Raw genomic sequence first — 7,938 nt, 5'->3', positions numbered from 1 at the left:
ATATATATATATAAATTCTCTCTCTCTCTCTCTCTCTCTCTCTCAAAAAAATGAACAATTGATGTTAAAACTTACTGAACTTTCGAACTAGAAAAACTGTATATATTAGAAAATAAACATCTGACTGAGAATATAGCATATTCCTAGTTTTGATGATTATACTAAATCTTTAGAATATCCATTATTTTGCATAAAAGTATAATTCAAAATTCAAAGCACAGTCATAAAACTACACTTTATATTGGTTTGAAGATGTGACCCTTCTATTGCTATTAAGGGATTTCCCAATTATTCTGTAATTTGACAGCTAAGTTTACAGTGTTTTGTTATTAAAAGAATACTTAGCTAGATTTTTTATGAAAAAAACTGTAATCAGCAGTGATCGTTATTAGAATACAGTGCAGATGATGTAATTGCTTTTTTGAAACAGATATTTTTCTAATAGGCACCAGACAATCTGATTCATCATTTTTATAATTAAGTGAACACAGACACTTCTTAACAAAATTAGAAATGTAAAGGGCTTTTCAGGTTGTTTTCATAGTGTTGTTTTCATAGTCAGCCTTCTGCTACTGTAACAAATACCTGAGAAAATCAGCTTAAAATGAAGAGAAGCTTTTTTGGATCCTGGTTTTGGAAGTTTTAGTTTTACTCCATGGTCAGTTGGCCCAGTTTCCTTTGGGCCTGTGGTGGGTAGCACATTATGGCAAGCACATATGGTACAGGAATCCCATCTACTTCCTGTCCAGTAAATAAAAGAAAGAGAAAAAAAGATACTGGTTCTCCATAATTCCCTTCTAGAGGACGCCCCTAATGATATAAAGCCACTCATAGACCACCAACTCTTAAAAGTTTTTGCCACTTTCTAATATTCTAGGCATTAGCATGTGGGGCTTTGAGGATACTCCAGAACAGAACTATAGCAGAGTATAAACATTCCCCCTCCCCCCGGGATCTCTGCCTTACACAGTTCTCTCATCTGGGCACTTAAAAAACTATTGTCTTCCCCTGGCGTAATGGCACAAGTTTGTAATCAAAATAGCTAGGGAGGCTGAGGCAGGAGAAACACAAGTTCAAATCCAGCTTCAGCAAATTAGTGAGGCCATGAGCAATTCAGTGAGACCCTGTTTCTAAATAAAATATAAAAAAGTGCTTCAGATGTGTCTCAGGTAAGCACCCTTGAGTTCAGTCCCCAGTATCAAAAATAAGAAAAAAAAAAAATGAGCCCTGAGCCTTTAAGCTGCTTCTTTATCCACTGTCACCTCCATGGATAGAGGAAACTTTTCACACTTTTTCTGAGATTATCATATTTCTTATTGTATTTATTATTTCTAAATCCTTGTTTTCCTTCGAATCTAAAATATATTCTGACTCTCTGGTGTCATGTTCAGTTTAGGATTTGGAGATTTATCTTGCTGTGAATAATCTTGAGACTGCACTGCTGTTCTAAATGTAAGTAGAGGTGATTATATGTATTTCCACCCAAAAGCACTTTTCTTTCCTGAGTAGCTTCAGAGGGCACTATGGATCTTATGTCCTAGTAATCTTTCTCTAGTCTTCACAAGATGTCAATCCTGAATCAAATGTATTAGATCATCATTCTAAACCAGTAACCATAAGTAAATACAATTATTTTCATAAATAAATTGGTTATGTTCTGTCACAAGGGATGATGGTAACACAGGCTACAAAGAAGTCATTAAAATACTTAGAATCCTAAATTGGGCAAATAATTTTAATAACCACAATTGTAAAATATCTTAATATACTTGAATGATTTCTGTTTTGAAAGCAACACAGATACTCTGTGAAACTTTCTGCATCTCAGCAGAAAGCAAAAACTTTGATGGATTTTTGTGTGGAATATATATATATATATATCTATATCTATCTATCTATCTATCTATCTATCTATATATATATAGATAGATAGATAGATAGATAGATATTATGTATAATAAAAGTAAGCATATTTTGTTGTTCAAATATTTTAAAATACTATCATTTTTTAAATTCAGTTATTTTACTTTTTATTTTAAACTGATATATGAAGTATTAAAATATTACATGTTAATGGGTTACATGTTATGATTTGATGCATGTTTTATTCATAAAATGTTTGAGTCAAGTTCATCCTGTATTTCTCCTCATATATCATTTCTTCATGGTGAAAACTTTCAAAATCCTTTCTTTAGCATTTTTGTTAGCCATAGTCACCTACTATACCATATCATACCACAACTACTTTATCTTATGTAATAACTTAGTGCCCATTGATCCACACTTCCCCCTTGCTCTACCCGACCTTGTCTTGCCTGCCTCTGTTACCCACCTTTCTAAACTCAACTTCTATGAGATAACTGTTTTAGATTACACATATGAATTATGAGGTACTTATCTTTCTATGTCTGGCTTATTTTACTTGACATAATTATCTCCAGTTTCATACATGTTGTCACAAATGACAATATTTCATTCTTTTTGTGACTAATAATTATTCAATTTTGTACATGTACCACATTTTTTAATGTATTCATCAGTTATGGTGGTTGTTTCCATTCCTTAACTACTGTGAACAGTGCTGCAGTGCACATGGGATTATATTTTTAAAACATACTGATTTAATATCCTCTGTACATATGCACAGTAGTTCAATTTCTGGGGGTTATGATAGATCTAGTAATATTTTTGAGGAACCTCCAGATGGTTTTTCCATACTGACTGTATTAACTAACATCTTTATATTGAACTCTTTTGTAGGTATTCTCACCATGGAAATGTGCATGGAAGTTTCCTCTGGTGAGAAAACTCCCTGGGGGTAACAGGCACCATGTTTCCCATGTTGGGAATGCCCAGGAGTTTCTCCTTGAATCTAGTAAGATAACTATATAGGCGCACTCTCTAATTTCTATGGTGATGTCCTTGGAGAAAAGGGCTCTGTGTTTTAATTAGCCTGGACTTGATCTCAGCTATCTAGCACTTGGGATTAAAGGAATACTAATCATAATGTAGTCATGGTACTAATGAGCTATGTAACTTTTCAGATAAATAAACGCAGCTGCTTGGAGGAGCAGCCACTTCTTTTCTTGCCTCTGCATCTTGTCTTTGTGTCTCCTTTGATTTTCTTTACATTCTTTCTTACTATATGTATATTTATTTCATCTGAATTTTATTTCTATTGAAAATAAGGCCAGATATTTTGCAATTGCATTTGATTTTTAATAAAGATTTTATAATACCAATAATTAATAAAGGTAGTTTTTCTCTTCTTGTAAATATTACATAAATTTTGTTTATATTATGATTATTCACAATAAATTCTCTCAATATGAAAAATTCCAAGTAGCATTAGATGAGGAGATATTACCTGTTAAATAACAGAAAGTTTTGAATTAAAGCATTATTTCATTTTTTAGCATACTGTCTAAGTCTTCACTGCTGCCATGGCTGAAGAAGCAAGAGAATTTGAAATTTTACTCAGCATAAATGTAAACTTATCAATAAATTAAAATCAAATATTTTCCTAATTCATCACTTAAATATAACCATCTTGTCTTGAAACATGATATTATTCACCAGATAAATGGAAAACATGGTGATAATATTTATTTTTAAAGTTTTAATAAGATTTAGTTTACCATTCACAAAATATAAATTATCATGTCCATAAAATGTCTCACAATATTTATAGACTAAAGAAGTCATAGATTTTACTGTGTTTAGCACATTATTTAGAATTCTAATTAAATGAAAGTGTTTCTAGAATGATGAAGTTATATTCTAAGTAATTTTTTTCTAGAGTAGCAAACATTGCAAAACAAGGACCAGTTATGCCTTGAAAGACTTCCTAGAGGATTATGAAATGAATTACACTCCAAATGCTGGTGAACAAAATTGACTACAATGTTTTCACAAAGAAAAACAATATTAAAACAAAAAGAAAATCAGAGAAAGACAACTGGAAAATTTTTCTTCCATAATAATTTAATATTATTTGGCCATGTGTTGTTGAAAAAATTATCACTAGGTAAAATAAAAGAATATTTTTGCAATTTTTTGTGTGTTTTTTAGTATAGTAACTATAACCAATATGACTTAATTTTAAGATTATATGCATTTTATGTCATTATTGGTTTAATTCAAAGGGTTTTGCATGCATATATACATTCCAAACTCTACATGGACATAGGTTGAATGTAAAAATACATTCATTCAAAAATTACACACTTTAGCCTAAAGTTCACTATGACATGTAGATGCTGACTCATAATAGGCAGAAGTGGGGTGGGAGTTTAGGGAGTGGATGTTCATTGGACTGGATAGGAGGAGTAGGAAGAAAGGGGGATGGGAAAGGAAAAGACAGAAATTAATTAGATATAACTTTCCTATGTTCATATATGAATAACATGATCAATGTAACTTCACATCATGTATAACCACAAGAATGGGAAGTTATACTCCGTGTAGTTATGATATGTCAAAGTACATTCCATTGTCATGTATAACTAAAAAGAACAAATAAAAGTGTTTTTAAATAAATTACACACTGTATATTAATATTTTGTCTAGAAATATAATGATGAATAACAAACTTTATCACACATTATTTATTATATTTGTATAAGCAATCCCTTAAGTTGTCCCATTTTGTAATAAATATATGGAACTTTTAATAAAACTTTTCATTCTCTTATATGGTTACTTACCTAGATCTTATAAGAATGGTTACAATACTATGATTATGGGGCAGAAGCATTGTCAGTCTCTTCTTCTTTATGATATAGAGGGATAAAGCTGAGTTAGACAAATTGAGTTGCCAAGTAAAACACTATTTCTAATCATATTGAAAGATAGGCACAGGAACTCCTGAATCATAGTGAGTACTATTTATGTTGTAAATGTTATTACTTGAAAAATCTAAAGAAGATGACTTGGGGACAGAATGATAGAATTCCTCTGTGTAGGCCAAGATTTACATTAGCATAATAAAGTTTAGCAGTCTCTCAGAAATTTCTTACCTCAGCACAACATATTTATAACAAAGTGTTGATATACCTAGGAATGGATATTCTTTTAGAAATTTCAGCAATTGTCAAATTCCAGACGCAGCAAATGGATTGCAGAATGAAAACTGAGTGTAGAATTTTAAGCCTCTAATTTTGAAAATGTCTTATTAATCATTTTTAGACTTCAACAGTTTCATCATTGTCAACAAGAAGTCATAACAAAATTAAATGCAGAGTCGGGATCTTCAACTGAATATAGAATTCATTCAATTCACAAATGAAGCAGAGTTGATTTTAATAAAGCCGGATGGATTACACCTTGATAAACCTTGAGATCGTGAAATAAAGTACTTGCCAATTGGTGGTTCTGAAACTTAGTAAAACCACTAGCCAAGGTATTTTTAAAAATATAGATAGACAAGATCCACCCTACATCTTCTTAGAAGTAAGGCTTAGAAACCTGTAACTAACTATTTTAAAAAAAACTGTTAAATTACCTCAGTATAATTAAATGAGCAAGAAATAATAGTGACACATCATAGGCATCTATGATGCAGGTGACCAATGAGTCACACCTTGAGGAATGCTTTGTGATCGAAGGCAATTTAAGTTTTTGCAACTCCTCTTTCTAAAGTCTTGTGTTTACTGGGAACCCTAGACACTACCTATTCCTCCATTTATCACACACACCCTTCTTTATCACCCAGGGTTTCTTGAAGTGTACCTACTGTGTAGAACTTCAGGATAGTTGACATGGATAGTAAAATTGATACACATGTATTATATTTAGAAGATATTTTTGTCTCACATGCAAAACATAGTAGAATGAATTCTAGAAAGAAGGATGTGAAACACAATAGAGTATCAATTTTTAGATATGTTGAGAGTATTAATAATCCCAAGCAAACACCTCTGATTAGGTTGAAATAGGGAAGCAAAAAGGAGCATTCTATCAGCTTCTATATTAAAATATAGTAACCAATATTCATTATAAGAAGTAACTTAGAAGATACAAGAAGAAAAATGAATGTTTTCTGCCTTTCCATCAGAACTCACTAAACTAAATATTTTAATAAGCTTTCATAAGCAGAAAAATGAATTACGGAAAGTAAGAAATACCTAAATGAATTTGATAAGCCCAAGTATACAAATATTTTAAACCCTCTAAATATTATTTATTATTTGGAATTTATTGACTTTGAATAATTAGTTAATTTCAAGTGAGTTAAAATGTATTTATATTACATATTTTTTAATCTAACAAAGTTTTGTAACATTTTTCATAGTGATAAATATACCACACCTATAAGATAGATATGGATATTTGAAAACCATGCTTTGGGGCACTTCTAATTAAGTATTGGAAAAGACAATTAAACTATAACTATGTAATGAAATAAACAAGGAATGTATTCAAGATACGGAAGGACCAGTGAATACTAGCCAATCAGAAAAAATCCCATTAACATTTAGAATTCAAAAGCTAATTTGCTGAATATTGTTATCAGGATGTAAAGAGAATTTTCTGGATATAAAATAAAAGAATTAAGTTTCCTATTGCTGTACAAAAGTTTAAAAAATCTGTAAGGAAATGAAAGAAACACTGCCAAGTTGAAATAACAAGAGAATAACAATAGAAACAGGAAGATATTAATGGCACTGTATGTTTCAGGAACACACTTGTGATGGATTATCCTTATATTGAGTTTGGGTGGTCATGAATGGTCACAGGGTAAAACTAACTTGTTATTGAAGTTTCATATTAACTTCAGGGATAGGAAGGACAAATCCTGTGGGAGGAAGAATGCCTATGGCTTATATTTTATATTTCCACTAAAGGAGAAAAAACGAAGTATGAGAATTGAACCCACTTCTCTGTACTCGAATAATGACCTCTCTAGAAGAAATGGCTATTTTGACTGATTCAGGAAAACTCCATTCTCTAGACAGGTACTTTTGAGTTTCTCCTTTTAAGACCTGCAAACTTCTTACAGCCTCTATCTTATTTTTCTTAATATAACTTACCGGATTAGACTGTGTTCAAAGAAAACCTACAAGTTATTTTGAAGTTGTCTTTAGGAGAAATTGCTAGTGTAACTGTTGGTGTACTGTCTATAGTTATTTTATCCAATTAGCATTACAATTAGTACAAATTATAGGTATTTTTATTGACTCTGAGTTAGAATGAAAAAAGGGAATGTTACATATGAATCCATAAATATTTTAACAAACTTTTTTTGTTTTATTGAAGAAGAAATAAGCCACTCAAGGTCATCCCTTCTCTAACCATAAGGACTGGACTTGAGCTCAAATGTTTTACTTCTGGTTAGTACTAGGAGAGAGGAAAGACTTGTAAAGTAACAAGTATATAAAATTACTCACAGAAAATAACCTTCATATCATCCAAATGCTTCATGCAGAAAGAAGAAATTAGATTTACAGGTTTCATTCAAAATAAAATAGTAGGTATTGTCATGTGTATTCCAAGTAGAAAGTAATACTGGGATCTCACTATGCAGTATTTTTGTTGAATTAGCAAATTGCATAGAGCAACAAGTATTTGAATTTTTAAATAGGACCTAATATAATAGGATTTGTTTAAGGAAATTAGTTTGTAAGGGACGCATCTATTTGACAAACTATTCCCAAGGACAAGAAAAATTTGTTTCTAATGCTTTTCTGGGATCTAAGAAAGAAAGTAATATTGAAATATGAATAATCATTTATATGTTTACATGCAAATAAATAAGTATGTTTCCTATATTTTAATTAAATATTATTAGAGTAATGCTGAAAATACTTAGCAGTTCAATAACTTAAATTATATTATTTTAAAAGTAAGTCACAATTCTTCTTTAAAGCTGAGTAATATTCCATCATATATATATATATATATATATATATATATATATATATATATATATATATATAT

This window comes from Marmota marmota, unplaced genomic scaffold (assembly GCF_001458135.2).
Source record: "Marmota marmota marmota unplaced genomic scaffold, marMar, whole genome shotgun sequence".
In the NCBI taxonomy this organism is placed as follows: Eukaryota; Metazoa; Chordata; class Mammalia; order Rodentia; family Sciuridae; genus Marmota; species Marmota marmota.
The sequence above is the reverse complement of the archived record's forward strand: the minus strand, read 5'-3'. Positions refer to the sequence as shown.